The following is a 17,965-nucleotide window of genomic DNA, read 5'->3' as shown; positions in this document are numbered from 1 at the left end:
CCAGCCCTCCAGCTGAAGTCCATGAATGAAGGTTTCTCTCCTGACCTTCCACAAGCGGGTGTGGTTTGGTTTCTGTGTGTCACCTGCCTGCTCTGAATCCCCTCTTCCAGCACACCCAGTTATCAGGCTGCTGATTAATTGCTGACAAGAAAATGAGGACTTTATGTCTCTTATCAAGGAAATGATGGGCATGGGCTGAGAGCTGCAGGCACATTTTCCAGAACATATTTCCAGTATATATTTCAAAGATCTATGGAATGTACGTGGGAATTGTTCCCCCTTCAAAGCCATTTCTAATATTAGTAAAACTGTCAAGTCTCATTAGCTGCAGGTTAATTCAGCCTTTCACAGGTGATTAAAATACAGGCACTGTGGAGCAGATGTCACCTTTTCCTTGGGTTCTAATGGAAGGGGAGAAAGGCAGCAGCACTGAAATGCAGATTTCAGAGATTTCTGACACTTTCAGACCCCTCAGCTGGAGAGCTTCAGTGTAAAGGTGAATTCAGGGACAGGCACCCTGTAGGGCAGGACACACAGACCCACTGAATTACAGAATCCTTTGGGCTGGAAAAGCCCTTTGGGATGGGGGAGTCCCACCACTCCCTGCACTGCCCCTGTCCCCAGGTGCCACATCCACAGGGCTTTGGAGCCCTGCAGGGACAGGGACTCAGCCCTGCCCTGGGCAGCTGTGCCAGGCTGGGCAGCCCTTTCCAGGGAGGAATTCTGCTTCATGTCCCCCTGAACGTCCCCTGGCACAGCCTGAGGCTGGCTCCTATTGAGAGGAATGGTGGGTTTGTATTTCCAAAGCAGCTGTGGGTCTGCTGGGAGATAGAACCAGCTCTGGGAGAGGAGAGAACAATGGGGAGGATTCCACTGACTGATGAATGGGAAAAGAGATTTGCTTGTACTAATGAACTTTAGGTTTGCTGAGAAATGACATTACACATTGAAAGAGGAAATAAACAATGAAGAAGAAAAACCCCTAAATTCCATAAGAATTAGAAATTAAAAGGGAGGGTTGTACATTAGAGGGGAATCTTTGGGATCAGGCATATTGGGAAGTCTGAGCCTCTCAAGTATCTCAAGAATGGGGAAAACCCCTAAATTCCATAAGAATTAACAATGAAAAGGGAGGGTTGTACATTAGTGGGGAATCTCTGGGATCAGGTGTTCTGGGGAGTCTGAACCTCTCAAGTACCTCAGAAATGGGGAAAGAGAGAAGGGAAATGTGGCTGGAAATTGGGATAAGAAGGAGGCAGTGACCTCCAAAAATGTGAGAGACCCCAGGGGATGTCCCATGGCCTCTGCCTTTATTGGAGTAAATTAAAAGGACTCCCATGGCTCCTTTTTGGACATAACCTCTGGTGTTTGTGGGTTGATTTTCCTGACACTCCCGTGCTGTCCCTTGTCACCTTGGACAGGACACCGAGCCCACCTGGCTGGAGACTGACCAGGCCAGGAGGGATCAGTCTGCACAGCACAGGGGGAACCTTCTGGGGGCTTCAGGTGCTTTTCCAGAGGTGCCCAGGCATTCTGAGGTAAAGCTGGAAGTGCTGAGGAGCAGGACCACAACCCTGCAGAATTCTGAGCCGAGGGCTGGAGGGCTTTAGTGCCTGCAGGGTGACCCTGCAGTGTGTGCCACTGCCCTGGGGGAAACTGCCACCCCAGAGCCTGGGCTGCGGGTCTGGGCTTGGGCATTTCAGACCTTGATTTTGGGGATTTCAGACCTGGAGTTTGGGGGGATTTCAGACCTGGTGTTGGGGACATTTCAGACCTGGAGTTGGGGGATTTCAGACCTGGAGTTTGGGGATTTCAGACCTGGTTTTTGGGGGATTTCAGATGTGGTGTTGGGGGGACTTCAGACCTGGAGTTGGGGGATTTCAGATCTGGAGTTTGGGGGATTTCAGGTGTGGTGTTGGGGGTATTTCAGACCTTGTTTTGGGAGGATTTCAGACCTGGAGTTTGGGGGATTTCAGACCTTGACTGGGGGCATTTCAGACCTGGTGTTGGGGCATTTCAGACCTTGATTGGGGTCATTTCAGACTTGGAGTTGGGGGATTTCAGACCTGGTTTTTGGGGGATTTCAGACCTTGATTTGGGGGATTTCAGACCTGGAGTTGGGGGGATTTCAGATGTGGTGTTGGGGGGATTTCAGACCTTGATTTGGGAGGATTTCAGACCTGGAGTTTAGGTGATTTCAGACCTTGTTTTGGGGGATTTCAGACCTGGAGTTGGGGGATTTCAGACCTGGAGTTTGGGGGATTTCAGACCTGGTGTTGAGGCATTTGAGACCTGGAGTTGAGGGATTTCAGATGTGGAGTTTGGGCGATCTGAGACCTTGTTTTGGGGGCATTTCAGACCTGGTGTTGAGGGATTTCAGACCTGGTATTTGGGGGATTTCAGATCTGTTGTTGGCGGATTTCTGATGTGGTGTTGGGAGATTTCAGACTTGTTTTGGGGGATTTCAGACCTGGAGTTTTGGGGATTTCAGACCTCTTTTTAGGGGGATTTCAGACCTGGTAGTTGGAGGATTTCAGACATGGTGTTGGGAGATTTCAGACTTGTTTTGGGGGATTTCAGACTTGGAGTTTTGGGGATTTCAGAGCTGTTTTTAGGGGGATTTCAGACCTGGTGTTGGGGCATTTCCTGGGAGGCATCCCCCCAGGCCCTCCCTCCAGCCAGGCTGTGTGCTCTCCTCTGAGCTGACCTCTACTTCATGTCCTGCAGCATTCCACAAACTCCCAGCCAAGGAGGGAGCAGGGCCAGGCTGCATTTCCTGAGCTTCACAAGCAGCCACGCAGCCCCAGAAGCTGGCAATAATTTGGGGTGAGAATTGTTGTAAGATCCCTGTAAAACCCTTCATGCTCCACAGTGCTGCCCACACTGCACTCAGATTTACAGCCAAGAGCAGCCAGGGGTGACTCTGCCCTGAGGAAAAGGTTCCCCTGCAACAACCTGGGCTTTTAATGGAGAAATTGATCTTCTCACAGATTACTGAATTGTGTTGATAATAGTAAATTAGAGAGTACCTTAAAGCCCTTAAGGAATTTATTCTCCTGATTCCAGGTGAAATAAAGAACAATCAAGCACTGAAGTGTCTTTAAACCTGATATTTATTCCCTAAGATAGGATGTGGCCTAAACAAAGTAGACTGCTCATGTCCCTGCAGCATTGGCTGTGGATTGCAACTAATTTAAATTAAATTTAAACTTGTGTCTTAGAATTAAAATTTAAATATTTTCAGTATGTTTTTCGTGGCTCTGAGCTCCAGAGCAGTTATTGATGATTGGCAATGTTACAGCAGTTTCCAGTGGGGATGCTACCGAGAAAATGCTGATGTCTCGTTGCACTGGCTACAAAAAAAGGTTTATTTATGAGTCAAAACCCAGCATTTATTTTTGGTCTCTTGCATGCCTTGCTGGAAGTGTAAATATCAGCCTTGCTTTGCTCTGGTAATAAAGACAAATTAGGTACATGCAAAGAGCAGCCATGGCAATGAGAGAACACCAGAGACAGAAAATTACAGCGGGAGGAACAGAGCTTGCCTGGCTTGGGGGGATTTGTTACACCACAGGGACAGAGGGTCAGAGACTTGTTCTGCTGGGATCACAGCAGGGATTTCCCTCTGCAGGGGCTGCTCCTGTCCTGCCCTGGGAGGGTCTGGGAGACCTGGAGAGGAGCAGGGAGAGCTCAGAGCCCTGGCAGGGCATGAAGGGGCTCCAGGAGAGCTGGAGAGGGACTGGGGACAAGGATGGAGGGACAGCACACAGGGAATGGCTCCCAGTGCCAGAGGGCAGGGCTGGATGGGAGATTGGGAATTGGGAATTGTTCCCTGGCAGGGTGGGCAGGGCTGGCACAGGGTGCCCAGAGCAGCTGGGGCTGCCCCTGGATCCCTGGCAGTGCCCCAGGCCAGGCTGGACACTGGGGCTGGAGCAGCTGGGACAGGGGAAGGTGTCCCTACCATGGCAGGGTGGCACTGGGACAGGGGAAGGTGTCCCTGCCATGGCAGGGTGGCACTGGGACAGGGGAAGGTGTCCCTGCCATGGCAGGGTGGCACTGGGACAGGGGAAGGTGTCCCTGCCATGGCAGGGTGGCACTGGGACAGGGGAAGGTGTCCCTGCCATGGCTGGGTGGCACTGGGACAGGGGAAGGTGTCCCTGCCATGGCTGGGTGGCACTGGGACAGGGGAAGGTGTCCCTGTCCATGGCAGGGTGGCACTGGGTGGGACAGGGGAAGGTGTCCCTGCCATGGCTGGGTGGCACTGGGACAGGGGAAGGTGTCCCTGCCATGGCTGGGTGGCACTGGGACAGGGGAAGGTGTCCCTGTCCATGGCAGGGTGGCACTGGGTGGGACAGGGGAAGGTGTCCCTGCCATGGCTGGGGTGGCACTGGGACAGGGGAAGGTGTCCCTGCCAGGGCAGGGTGGCACTGGGACAGGGGAAGGTGTCCCTGCCATGGCTGGGATGATCTTTAAGGTCCTTTCCAACCCAGCTCATTCTGTGATTCCTTTGAAACTCTTCCTTCCACGATCTCCCCAGGTGTGTTGGTGATGGTTTCTGCGCTCTCCATCTGGATTTTATTTCCAGCAGAGCTGGAAATGAAGCAGAGCTCTGCAGAGGGGGGCTCTGGGTGGGCTGGGAAGGGCTGCAGCCATTCCCCCCTGGGCTCAGAGATGATGACCCTGCCTGAGCTTCCCTCCAATCTGGGCACAGAGAGGCTGAAGAGACCAAAATAGCAGGGAGAGAATGAAATGTGGATGAGCTGGGGGCAGAGCCCTGGGCTGGAGAGGCTGAGGTCAGGCTGGGTGCTGAGCACAGGCTGCTGCAGGGCAGGGAGGGGAAATGCTGATGAGTCAGGGGAGCTGCTCAGGGTGGGGGTGCCCAGGGGCTGGGGAGGATTCTGGGGTAAAGGGGGTTCAGTCCTGCAGCTGGAAAGTCCCAAAGGTTTTCAGAGAGGAGGAACTGAGCATGGCACATGCTGCCCTGATTTTTTAAGGTTTTCTGAGCCTTCTGATGTTTAGGTTCCTGTAATGAAGTGTCTCCCACACTTTCTGTAAATCACTCATTGTTTTGCATTCTTTTGTGGAGGAGGGGAAATTTGATGGGCTGTTGGTTTGTGCAGTGTCACTGGAGAGGTGGCACTGTCACCCTGCAGTCCAGGGTCACTTTGGGAGCTCTGTAAATGCTGGAGTCAGGAATTAAAAAGTCTCTTTTGGCCTTGGAAGAGCTGTGTGTCCTCGTGGTGTTGTTTCATGTCCCGGGGTGCCAGGCACAGGCTGAGGGTGGGGCAGAGCTTGGAGGGCCCTGGAGCACCTGGAGGCTGCGAGATGGGTGACAAACAGCAGCAGGAGCTCTGCAGGAGCTGCACACCGAGCATCAACAATTCCCAGCTCAGGAGACAGGAGAGGAGACCAGCCCTGGATCTCCCACCCAAACCCTGCTCTTGCCTTTGGCTCCTTCCCAGTGACAGGGGCAGCTCAGACCTGAGGCACATCTGTGCCAGGGCTGTGGCACAGCGAGACACCCTTGAGCTGCCAGGACCCTGACGAGGCCACTGTCCCTGGCAGAGCCAGGCTGCTGCAGGGACAGCACCCAGGGCAGGGGGGGACACCGGGGTGCCCTGCCTGTCCCCAGAGAGCAGCAGAGCAAAGCCTCCAGCTGGGGACACAGCAGGGTCCTTGCAGGGTGGGCTGGGGACACAGCAGGGTCCTGGCAGGGTGAGCTGGGGACACAGCAGGGTCCTGGCAGGGTGGGCTGGGGACACAGCAGGGTCCTGGCAGGGCAGGCTGCACCCTCCCCAGGGGATGGGGCTGTGCCCTCTGTCCCCCCTGCCCCTCTGAGCAGGGTCCCTGCAGTGCAGCAGGCAGGACTCAGTGCTTCAGGCAGGAGAGGCCCATTCCTTACCCACAGAACTCTCTTTTACCCAGCTTTCACAGACTTTCTGTTGACTCCAGCTGGCCAGCAGATTTCTTGCTGCTCACCTCATTGCTTAGAAGGTGTCAAGACTTTTTCTGTCCACAGGTATTTACATTTTCTCTTTGTGGATTGTCATGGGACAGACCTTCTGTCATTACAGGTCCAACTAACTTTTCTCTCCAAGGATAGGCTGCTCTGCAAAGGGATTCTCATTCTCAAGGTTCCTTCACGTGGGAACTCAGCTGGCTGCTCAGCTGCACTTAGAAGAAGTAACGGGCTTAGATTCTGATTCTGTAAAGCTTTACTTTTCTAAGATGCTTACCTGGAGCAGCCCTGCCAGCAGAGCAGCCTGGGGGATGTTTCTGACAGATGTGCCACGGCTGGATCCAGCATCCTCTCGGCTTTGGGATGAAGCTCCTCTCCTCTCCTCTCCTCTCCTCTCCTCTCCTCTCCTCTCCTCTCCTCTCCTCTCCTCTCCTCTCCTCTCCTCTCCTCTCCTCTCCTCTCCTCTCCTCTCCTCTCCTCTCCTCTCCTCTCCTCTCCTCTCCTCTCCTCTCCTCTCCTCTCCTCTCCTCTCCTCTCCTCTCCTCTCCTCTCCTCTCCTCTCCTCTCCTCTCCTCTCCTCTCCTCTCCTCTCCTCTCCTCTCCTCTCCTCTCCTCTCCTCTCCTCTCCTCTCCTCTCCTCTCCTCTCCTCTCCTCTCCTCTCCTCTCCTCTCCTCTCCTCTCCTCTCCTCTCCTCTCCTCTCCTCTCCTCTCCTCTCCTCTCCTCTCCTCTCCTCTCCTCTCCTCTCCTCTCCTCTCCTCTCCTCTCCTCTCACAGCCTTTAGGAGAGCCAGAACTCAAGCTGGCAGATGTCAAACTGCCGTGGCACTGAGAGGAGCATTTCTCAGCTCATAAATTGGTTTATGACTTTTCATGTAGCAGTCGGAGTGAAATAAATTTATGGACTCAAGAACAGCTTTTTAATGGGAGAGCAATGGAGCTGAGGCAGAAGTTGCTGGCACAGGGGGTTTGAGGATAATCAGGACCTGCTGGACAGGGCTCTAGCACTGGCCAGGCAGTGAGCAGGACTGGGGGCTAAACATCCAGTCTGTGACTTTCTAATGGATTTTGATTGGTTTTATTGATTTTCATCATGTTACTGGAGTAATTATCAAAACATACCTGCCTGTAAGAGACATGGCATGAGCAGTCACGTGGGAAACCTCTCAGGTAAGCATCAAAAGGCAGGGACTGGATCCTTTGGGGTCTGCAGGAGCTGCTGCACATGTAATGGAGCCTTTGCCGTGGCAGGGTCAGTCCCTGGAGGTGACAGCACAGGGGGACGTGAGGGGACTGGAACCAGCAGGGGTCTGAAACTGGGACCAGCATGGGACTGAAACTGGAACCAGCATGGAACTGAAACTGGAACCAGCATGGGAATGAATCTGGAACCAGAATGGAATTAAAACTGGAACCAGCATGGGACTGAGACTGGGAACAGCATGGAACTAAAACTGGAACCAGCATGGAACTAAAACTGGAACCAGCATGGAACTAGAACTGGAACAAGCATGGGATTGAAACTGGAACCAGCATGGGACTGAATCTGGAACCAGCATGGGATTGAAACTGGGACCAGCATAGGACTGAAATTGGGACCAGCATGGGAATGAAACTGGGACCAGCATGGGACTGAAATTGGGACCAGAATGGGAATGAAACTGGAACCAGAATGGGAATGAATCTGGAACCAGCATGGGATTGAAACTGGGACCAGCATAGGACTGAAATTGGGACCAGCATGGGAATGAAACTGGGACCAGCATGGGACTGAAATTGGGACCAGAATGGGAATGAAACTGGAACCAGAATGGGAATGAATCTGGAACCAGAATGGGACTAAAACCGGAACCAGCATGGGAATGAATCTGGAACCAGAATGGGACTAAAACTGGAACCAGCATGGGATTGAAACTGGGACCAGCATGGGACTGAAACTGGGCCCAGCACAGGGACTCCCTGCTCTTCAGAGCCTGCTCAGAGGAAGCTCTGGCCGCTCCAAAAGGCTTTTCCTTCCCCCCTTTGCCCACCAGAGCTGGATCCTGTATTGAACCCAGGCCTGGGCCCATGTCTGTGAGCAGCAGGTCCAGCACACTGCCGAGAGGCAATGCACCAATGTTCATTGTGTTCACTGGTTAATTGCATTAATTGGTCACCCAGAGCAGCTGGGGCTACCCCTGGATCCCTGGCAGTGTCCCAGGCCAGGCTGGAGCAGCCTGGGGGGGTGGGAGGTGTTTCAGATTTCAAGGCAAGATGTGTTCTATTGCCATCTGCATGGCAGTGTCTGGTGTCAGGTGGGCAATGCTCCTTATCTCTCTTCCTGAGTGATCATAATCAGGGTCCCTCAGCAGGGAACATCTGCTGATAAGGGGCTGTTGAATGTCACCCCATGACTGATAAGAACTGTAACATCCCATTGTGAGATGCTCTGCCCAGAGGGAGGAGCCAAGCATTCCTACCCGGATATAATCTGGAGATTCTGACACACCAGCACGGCTCTGCTCCACTGGACTCCCCAGAGGAACAGCAGCTGCTTCTACTTCCACAGATCTGTGGGGGAAGAATTCACCCCTTTCCTACAGGACTCCCTTGCTCCAACAGAACCACGCCTGACACTCCAGGAGGACTGCAGCCCCTTTTCCAACTGGACTGCTACCAACACCCTGACCCACAGGGCGTCAGGTCATGTTCTGACTCTGTCAGTGTTGTTCTGGTGTATTGCATTGTTGTATTTTATAATTTTATTTTTTTCCTTCCCTATTAAAGAACTGTTATTTCCTGCTCCCATATCTTTTGCCTGAGAGCCCCTTATTTAAAATTCATAGCAATTCAGAGGGGTGGGGAGGGTTTGCATTCTCCATTTCAGGGGAGGCTCCTGCCTCCTTTAGCAGGCACCTGTCTGTCCAAACCAAGACAGGAGGTCCCCCTGCCGTGGCACTGGATGGGTGGAGGTCCCTCCTAGCCCAAACCTTTCCACGATTCCAGGGGAGTGAGGATCCACAGCAGGCCTGGCTGGGACAAGGCTCTGCCTGGCATGCCAGGAGCCGGGAATCCGAGCTGCAGGGAGCACCTGCCCAGCACAGGGCAGCTCCTGCTCCCCTGCCACACCACTGCAGGTGGGCTGAGCAGCAATGGGATTTCTGCAGCTCCTAACCCCACAGACACAGCTCTGGTGATGGAGGATCTGTCCACACAAATGTGGCTCCTGATAATTAAATGTGCCCTTCCATCAAGCTGGGAAAGACACGGAGCAAAGATTTAGGGGCAGCAGAGGGAATCTAAAATTAGATCTGTGCCATAAGCTGCATTACTTAGGGAAAGCAGAATTTATTTGCTCCAGTTGTGGAGTCACTAATATTCCCTGAGAGAGACTTTCTCCCGCAATCCATTGAGAAGATGGATCGTGTTTTAAGCCTTCCAGGGTGTTTGGTGCAAGGTGCTTTGTTAGGGAATGGCAGACAGACATCTCAAAGTAGGGAAATCACCCCATCCTGGAGTTATTCATGGTGAATACAGAATACAGAATGATGGAGGCTGGAGAAGACAAGCACCACCGCTGCTTTTCTCTCTGGATATCTCTTCCCTTGCCTGGAACAGGAACTTCCCCCTTCCCTGGGTCTGGGTGAGCCCCAGTGAGCCCCTGGGTGTGAGTGCCTGGGGCTGACAGACAGCAGTCTCAAAAACACCAATCACTTGTTTTTAAAATTTTAAAAGTTTAATAAGAATAAAATGGTTCTAAAAATAGCAATAGAATTAGAGTATTAACAATTTGGACAGTTTGGATTAGGACAATATGAGACAACAGAAACAAAGAGTTAGGGACAGTCCAGGTACCTTTTCTGGGCAAAATCAGCCCGAAAAAGGCCCCAGGTGATTAGAGGATTAACCCTTCAAAGCATCAGCCTGTTGCACATTCACACCCCTCATCCCTGGTGCATCAATTCCATTCCCACCCAGGATTCTGGCTGGGCACTGTCAGCTCCTTCCTCTGAGTCCTGACGGCGTCTGCAGGGCTGAGCAGGCAGGAAGAAGTTCCTTTGTTCTGATCATGGGCAATAAATTCTCTTTCTCTGAGAGATTTGGGTGTCCTGTGGCTGCTCTCTCAGCGTGAGTCCTTTCTTTAAAAAAGTATCCTACACAGCACACTTTCTATTTTAACATTTTGTTATAACCTAAAACTGTATTTAACACACTGCTGAAGAGAATGAATACAGCATCACTCTCTAACACAACACATAAAACATTCATTTGAATATTTGCAAAAAGCCAATCATAAAATACACATTTTTCACAGAGATTTTCCACCCTTTTACAGCAAACCTTGGCTCTCCTCACTGCAGACAGAGATTGGAGAAGAGGGAAAGCAGGCCCTGGCTCCAGGGCACTTTGTGGAGCCAAAGCCCCCAGCCCTGATCCAGAGCTCATTAATGAAAGGTGATTAGTGAAATTAATGAAAGGTAATTAGTGTTTACTGTGCCAGCCACAGGGACAACCAGTCTGTGCTCCTGCTGAGAGATCCCAGCACCTTTCCCTCCCCTCAGGGATTTCCTTTAGGATTTCCTTTAGGATTTCCCTTCAGGATTTACCAGGGAATTGCAAGCAAAGGATGGAGCTGAGCTTGTCTGAGCTTCCCTGGAGCTGCTGAGAGAGAGAATAAGGCTGTGAGAGCAAGAGAAATCTCTGGGAATTAATTGGTTTTTCCCCTAAAGTGACTGGGATCAATCCAGCTAGCTGCTTGGCAGTTCATAGGAGCCAGCAGTAAATCCCTGCTCTTCAGCTGGGGTTTAGGGCAGGTTTCCTCTCCCATCCAGGAGATTTTCCTCCTCACTCACCCCACCCTCATGTTCTAACACATGTAATATATTAAAAATTAATGTATTCATTCCCATTTTCTCCTAAGCTTGCCCTGAATCAGGCAAAATTAAGCTCCTGGGACAAACTGACAGATCTCAGGAGCCAACACACAAAATTACCTGTAAGAAATAATAAACTTGGGGGATTCCTTTAAAAAGGGTTTAGTTGTATCAGTGGATGCCATGACTTGACTAACTTAAATAGTTTCCTTTTTTTTTTTTTTTTTTTAATTTAAATGTGCCTTCAAGGCTTTTAAATACACACAATCATTTAATTTAATCCCTGGAAGGCATCCCCCCCTTGGAGGATTTTGTTTCCCTGTTCAAAGCAGGAGCTGAAATCTTTGCTGGCCGAGTCTGAACAAACAGAAACATTGCACCTCATCCTGATAAAAGCAGTGTTCAGGAATCAAACAATTAATTGCCTCAGACAGAATGGAAGGAACAATTCCAATTCTCTGTATTTCAACCAGCAGCAATTTTTGGAAGCATTTCCCCATGAGGGATTAAACAGAGTTAAAACCCTCCTCTGAATTACCCCCTTGGGAAGGGCTGGTTGAGCTCAGCCTTGGAACAAGCAGGGGAATCCTGCCGGGATTAAAGCTCAGTTTAAGCAGAAATCCAGACCAAGAGGGGCTGTGGCCACAGGTACAAGCCAGGCTGTGCTTTACACAATAAATTTGGTGTTCTCTGCTCTGCTGAGGCTTTGCCAGAGAAAAGGGAAGGGGGGAATACAGAAAGGAAGGAAATAAAAACAAGCAGAGAAAGGCACAAGGGAAACTGTTCATATTTCCCATACTTCACACTCAGCTCAGGAAGTCATATTAAAAAAAAATCAATATGTACATGGAGAATAATTATTTTCTCCACCTCCTCCCTGCTGTTATCCCTGCACACGGCAGAAATTACCTATTCCTGGGAAAATATGCTTTAATTCTGCCTCTTTTATTTGAATCCTCCTCCAATTCCTGGGGGCCCTGCTATGTGCAAACATTAAATAACAGCAATGGGGAGCGCATTTGGAGAGCCCGTGGAAAGCTGCTGATGCAGAAATCCCACATTTGCCATCCTGCCCTGGATGGGAGGACAAAGAGCTGCCAGATCCACACCGGGCTGGCACAGGGGCTGTTGAGAAAATCCCGGAGCTGTTTCAAGACAATTTGTGAACAAAAGAGTCAGAGGGAGCTAATTGGGGAATTTCCATGAACTGATGCACCTGGCTCCTGCACCTCTTCAGTCTGGACATTGTTCAGCTGCTCCAATGCAATGTTTTCATGCCCAAAGATCAGCCAGTTTTCATAGGAAGTTTTATTTTCCCCCATATTTTCCCATTTTCCCCACTCCTGGTTGGGGATTTCAAAGTGACAACACCCCAGAACAGGGAACTCAGGGGTTGTTGCTGTTAAATTCCCTCTCACCAATGCAATCAGGGCTCTCCTGTGGCTGCTTTTCCTAAAAAAAAACATTTTCAAATCACAGAATCCTCCAGGTTGGAAGAGACCTCCAAGTCCAGCATCTCCAACCTTTGACTGAATCCCAAAGTGCCAAAATCAAAGGATCAGGAAAAAGAATTGCACCAGATTAAATTCCAAACTCTGCAAAACTACAGGTGTGTGACCTGGAGGGGGGTCAATATTCATATTTCTGCAGTAATTTATTTTTAAGCATTTCATTTTAAACATCTTTCAGAAGCAAAGGCTGTTCCATAAAGATGCTTCTTGGGGGTTTTCCTTACCTTTGCAATGAATCAGTTAAAAACTGACCCAGGAAATGCTCTAATCCAATATAAAAGTTGTGTCCTAAGGATGTGAGGGGTTCCTAGCATGGGTTGTCTGTCTGTCACCGTGATATTGGTGATGAACCATTGTGATGAATGGAAAAAAAGACATTTGTCCTTACAAACAAACTGTAGGTTTGCTGGTAAATGAGAGATGAAAGAAACAATGAGGAAAAACCCCTCAATTCCATAAGGATTAAAAATGGAAAGGGAGGGTTGTACATTAGAGGGGAATCTCTGGGATCAGGTGTTCTGGGGAGTCTGAACCTCTCAGGTACCTCAGGAATGGGGAAAGAGAGAAGGGAAATGTGGCTGGAAACTGGGATAAGAAGGAGGCTGTGACCTCCAAAAATGTGAGAGACCCCAGAGGATGCCCCATGGCCTCTCCCTTGATTGGAGTAAAGTCAAAGGACTCCTCTGGCTCCTTTTTGGACATAACCTCTGGTGTTTGTGGGTTCATTTTCCTGACAGAAGCACCAGGGCAGGAATTTGCTGGGCAGCCACAAATGGGATTTGTGGGATGGGCTGGAACTGCTCCCAGGAGGGAGGGGATGGATGGAGAGATCCTGCACGGGGGACAGGGGGGACAGGAGGGGGACAAACCAACCCCCTCCTGCTTTGGGCTGGCTTTCAGAGCTGCCAATGGAGCTCCAGTGGCATCATGAATATGCATCTGCAGAGATTCAATGTGATTGTCCACATCGCACCCAATTATCAATGCAATTATCAGCCAGACAAAACAAGGCATTGCTATTCCGGGCGATCCTCCTGGAAATGAATGGGGCAAACAAAAGGAAAGGGAAAACCATCCCAACCTTCCCAAAGGAGCTCCCAACCCATCTCCTCCGTGCGAGGTGAAGCCTGCCGTCCCCCAGCCCTCCGGGCTTTGTTTCTCTCACAAACATCTCCCTTTTCCTGCATTTCTAGCTGGAGATATTCATGGGCTGCTGGGATCCATTGTTACCTGTAAACCCTCGTGTGCATCAGAACCAGGACACCTGGCCCTGGAACGGTGTCACCTCACATGCTCCGTGCTCTGGTGAGGCAGAAATGCTTAATATTATTATATTCATAAATGTAACCATTATATTTATCAATAAAACTATAATATAATTATATAAAAATATACTACCTAAAATATATAATTATACATTATATATTGTATAATATTATATAATATATTATATAATAATATCATATTATACAATATATAGTATAATATGATATAATTATCTATATCATTATATATAGTGCTTATTCTATAATATATTATTATCATTATATGATATATGTTATTATTATCAACAATAACAGATAATAAGAGAGCTCTGTGCCCTTGAGAAGGGAGCCGTGGATCAGGACACCTCGGGGGGAAGGTGAGAGCCCCGGGGGTTTGTGGCAGCCCTGGGACAGTGCAGGTGAACAAGCATAACAGCCCAAATCCTCCCCAGCTCCCGCTGAAATTCCCATTAGCTCCTCTTCCCACCAGAGCAGTCGTAATTGAATTTATTCCCAGGATTTGCCTGAAGCGAGAGACCAGGCTGCCATCAGCTGCAGCAACTTTTTAATGTATTTATTTCGTTCTTTGATATGGAGGAAACAATAACCAAAAAAAGAAGGGAGATAAAGCCCTCCCAGCATTAGCCACGGCAAGTTTGTCAGGCAGTTCATTAACAAATTCATTTCACTGATTACAGCCAATAATGGGCCTTCAACAGAAAGGCAGAGATAACAGGAGAGAGGAACTGGTGCCAGCACCAGTGTGCATGAGGAGTTCATGGAAAATGAGGGAGCAGGGCTGGATCCATGGCAGGGCTGGGATCCTCCCCTGCTGGGGCAGCTGCTGGGCCAGGGCAGGGGCTAAAGGAGAGCTCAGAATTCAGGAACAGCTGCAGCTGCCCAGAGCAGATCCTTCCAGGAGCCCTGGGAGTGCCCAAGGCAGGCTGGGAGCAGCCTGGGATCCCTCCCAGCTCCGTTCATTCCATGATTCTCTCCAGGTGCAATTTGTGTTTAACAGGGAGCAGAACCTGGGGCACTGGAGGTGCTCTGGGTCCTGCCAGCTGAACCTGGGATGTGCCAGGAGGGAAAAGCCTGGGAAGGACCTGAAGGCTCCTCCATCCCTATCCCATCCTTGTTGCCGTCCCCATCCCCATTCCCATCCCCATTCCCATCCCTATTCCCATCCCCATCCCCATCCCCATCCCATCCTTGTTGCCGTCCCCATCCCCATTCCCATCCCTATTCCCATCCCCATCCCCATCCCCATCCCCATCCCCATCCCCATCCCATTCCCATCCCCATTACCATCCCATCCCCATTCCCATTCCATCCCCATTCCCATCCCCATTACCATCCCATCCCCATTACCATCCCATCCCCATTCCCATTCCCATTCCCATTCCCATTCCCATCCCCATCCCCATCCCATTACCATCCCATCCCCATCCCATCCCCAGCCCAGACATCAAATAAAGCATTTCCCCTTCTTTGTTTCTCATTAAGGGATTATTCCTGCCCCCCTTGCAGATGAGTTTGGTGAGAGGGTAGAACACCTTATTGAATTAAAGCCAGAAAAAATTGTATTTTTAATTTAGAAGTTTGGATTCTGCTCTCTCTAAATAAAAGAAGCCTATTTCTCAGCCCCTCCAATGTTTCCTCAGGTAATCCCAGTGCTCAGAACAAGCCCACAGCAGCTCCCAGGGCTTTGATGAGGAGCTGCTTTTCCATCGACAGATATCTCAGCTCACTGAGCGGAATATTGCGGTCTGTGGGGCTCTGATGGAAGGAGCAACCATAAAGCCATACCAGAAATAGATTAAGGTTCTGCAAGTAAATGACAAAGCTGTGGAAAATTAACAGTGCTGCTGCGGATTGTCACATTTCCAGCCTTCCTCTCGGCTCGTTCTCATTCATCAGGACACAAACACACTTTGGGAAGCGCTGCAGTGTCTCATTTGGCTCTGAGAATGGTCATCCAAACACCTCTAAGGGTTATAGCCTGCCTGTCAGAGCTGAGCAATAGAAAATTGCTTTATTGTGCTTTATTGTTTGTTTTCTGAGCCTGGATTCTGTGATCTATAAATAATACACGTTGCTGTTATTATCTGTGTCTGTAATTTCCATCAATCCCCAACTCCCTGCTCGGGAGAGCCGCAGGAATCCCAGGGAGAGCGATGGGAGCCATCCCCTGGTCTGGGGGAAGCTGGGAAGGAGCAGACACAGCGGGACTGAGGACATCACCTCCTGTGCTGGCTGATGAGAGGGCTGACAATGACCCAGAGGTGTCACCTGGGCTGGGACTGGGGGCTGGAACAGGAGCCCAGGCTGTGCTCCAGCCCCAGTGACCTCCCCAGCCCAACCCCGAGTCAAACCTGCTCCAGATCTCAGCCCAAATCCCAGCCCAACCCCGAGTCAAACCTGCTCCAGATCCCAGCCCAAATCCCAGCCCAACCCCAGAGCCAAACCTGCTCCAGATCCCAGCCCAAATCCCAGCCCAACCTGAGCCAAACCTGCCCAGATCCCAGCCCAAATCCCCAGCCCAGCCTGAGCTAAACCTGCTCCAGATCCCAGCCCAACCCCAGAGCCAAACCTGCTCCAGATCCCAGCCCAACCTGAGCCAAACCTGCTCCAGATCCCAGCCCAAATCCCAGCCCAACCTGAGCCAAACCTGCTCCAGACCCCAGCCCAAATCCCAGCCCAACCCCAGAGCCAAACCTGCCCCAGATCCCAGCCCAAATCCCAGACCAGCCTGAGCCAAACCTGCTCCAGATCCCATCCCAAATCCCCAGCCCCAGAGCCAAACCTGCCCCAGCTCCCAGCCCAGGGATCTCCCCAGCCCAGATCCCAGCCCACATCCCAGCCCAGCCGGGAGCTGGGCCAGTGTCACAGGTGGGTTTGTCACCTGTGCAGGAGGCACAGCGAGGACATTTCCTGCTCTCCCTGCAGGACAGCAGCCCGCAGTGAGAGGAGCTGAGCTGATTCCCTGCAGGAACCCCTGCAGGAGCCCTGCACAGCTCCCTGATGGGGACAGATGGAGCAGCTCTGGGAGCCACTCAGCCACTGCAGCGTCTGAGCCCCACCACTTCATTCTTTCCTCTCATTCTTCTTTTTGTCTATTTTTTTTTTCCCCAGACTACAAATCAATGGGTTATTTATTTGTTATTTCATATTTATCCAGGAAAGAAAGAAGTATTTCCTCCCCAAAGCAAATCAGGGCTAGAATAACAGTCTGGGAAAGGTCAGCTCCCTCTGCTTTGTTAATTGAATCTGTCCCAGCACCACAATCCCAGCACTCCAAGGGCAGGAAAGGGCAGGGATATCAAAATAATGGCAGCAAATGTCTTTGGGGAGCTGCAATTGATACCTGGTAAGGACGGCCAAGCACAGCCTCTGCTTCCAATCTCCTCCCCAGGAAGCAGCAGCCATGGGAAATTCATCATTTTCCCAAGGTAAATGGTTCCAGGAGGATTTAATCCTCCAGGGTTGGCCCCAGGGGTGTAAATTCTCCTTAATGCTCCAATTATTTACAGCCTGTGCTGCTCCCAACACAGAGACACTCAGGGAGCTTCAGAGGTTTGATTAAAATGGGTCTGTGGGTAAAATATCCCAAATTCCTGGGTGTCCTGCTCTGCCCCAGGATCCCTGAAAAGGGGAGAGAATCCTTCTGCTTCTGTCAGGGGCAGGCAGTGGAGAGGCAGCAGAGCCACTCCCTGGTGTGCAGCATTCCTGAGCTTCCCAACACTGCTCACCCCAAAATTGCAGCTCTGGGGGAAACCCATCCAGCACTGCTCACCCCAAAATTACAGCTCTGGGGGAAACCCATCCAACACTGCTCACCCCAAAATTACAGCTCTGGGACAAACCCATCCAGCACTGCTCACCCCAAAATTACAGCTCTGGGGAAACCCATCCAACATTGCACACCCCAAAATTACAGCTCTGGGGGAAACCCATCCAACACTGCTCACCCCAAAATTACAGCTCTGGGGGAAAACCCAGTCCAGCACTGCTCACCCCAAAATTACAGCTCTGGGACAAACCCATCCAGCACTGCTCACCCCAAAATTACAGCTCTGGGGAAACCCATCCAACATTGCACACCCCAAAATTACAGCTCTGGGGGAAACCCATCCAACACTGCTCACCCCAAAATTACAGCTCTGGGGGAAAACCCATCCAGCACTGCTCACCCCAAAATTACAGCTCTGGGACAAAACCCATCCAGCACTGCTCACCCCAAAATTACAGCTCTGGGACAAAACCCATCCAGCACTGCTCACCCCAAAATTACAGCTCTGGGACAAAACCCATCCAGCACTGCTCACCCCAAAATTACAGCTCTGGGGGAATCCCAGTGCTGCAGCTGGTGCTGCTGGAAG

This window comes from Fringilla coelebs (genome assembly GCF_963513975.1).
Source record: "Fringilla coelebs genome assembly, chromosome: 8".
Taxonomy (NCBI): domain Eukaryota; kingdom Metazoa; phylum Chordata; class Aves; order Passeriformes; family Fringillidae; genus Fringilla; species Fringilla coelebs.
Note: the sequence above shows the minus strand (reverse complement) of the source record.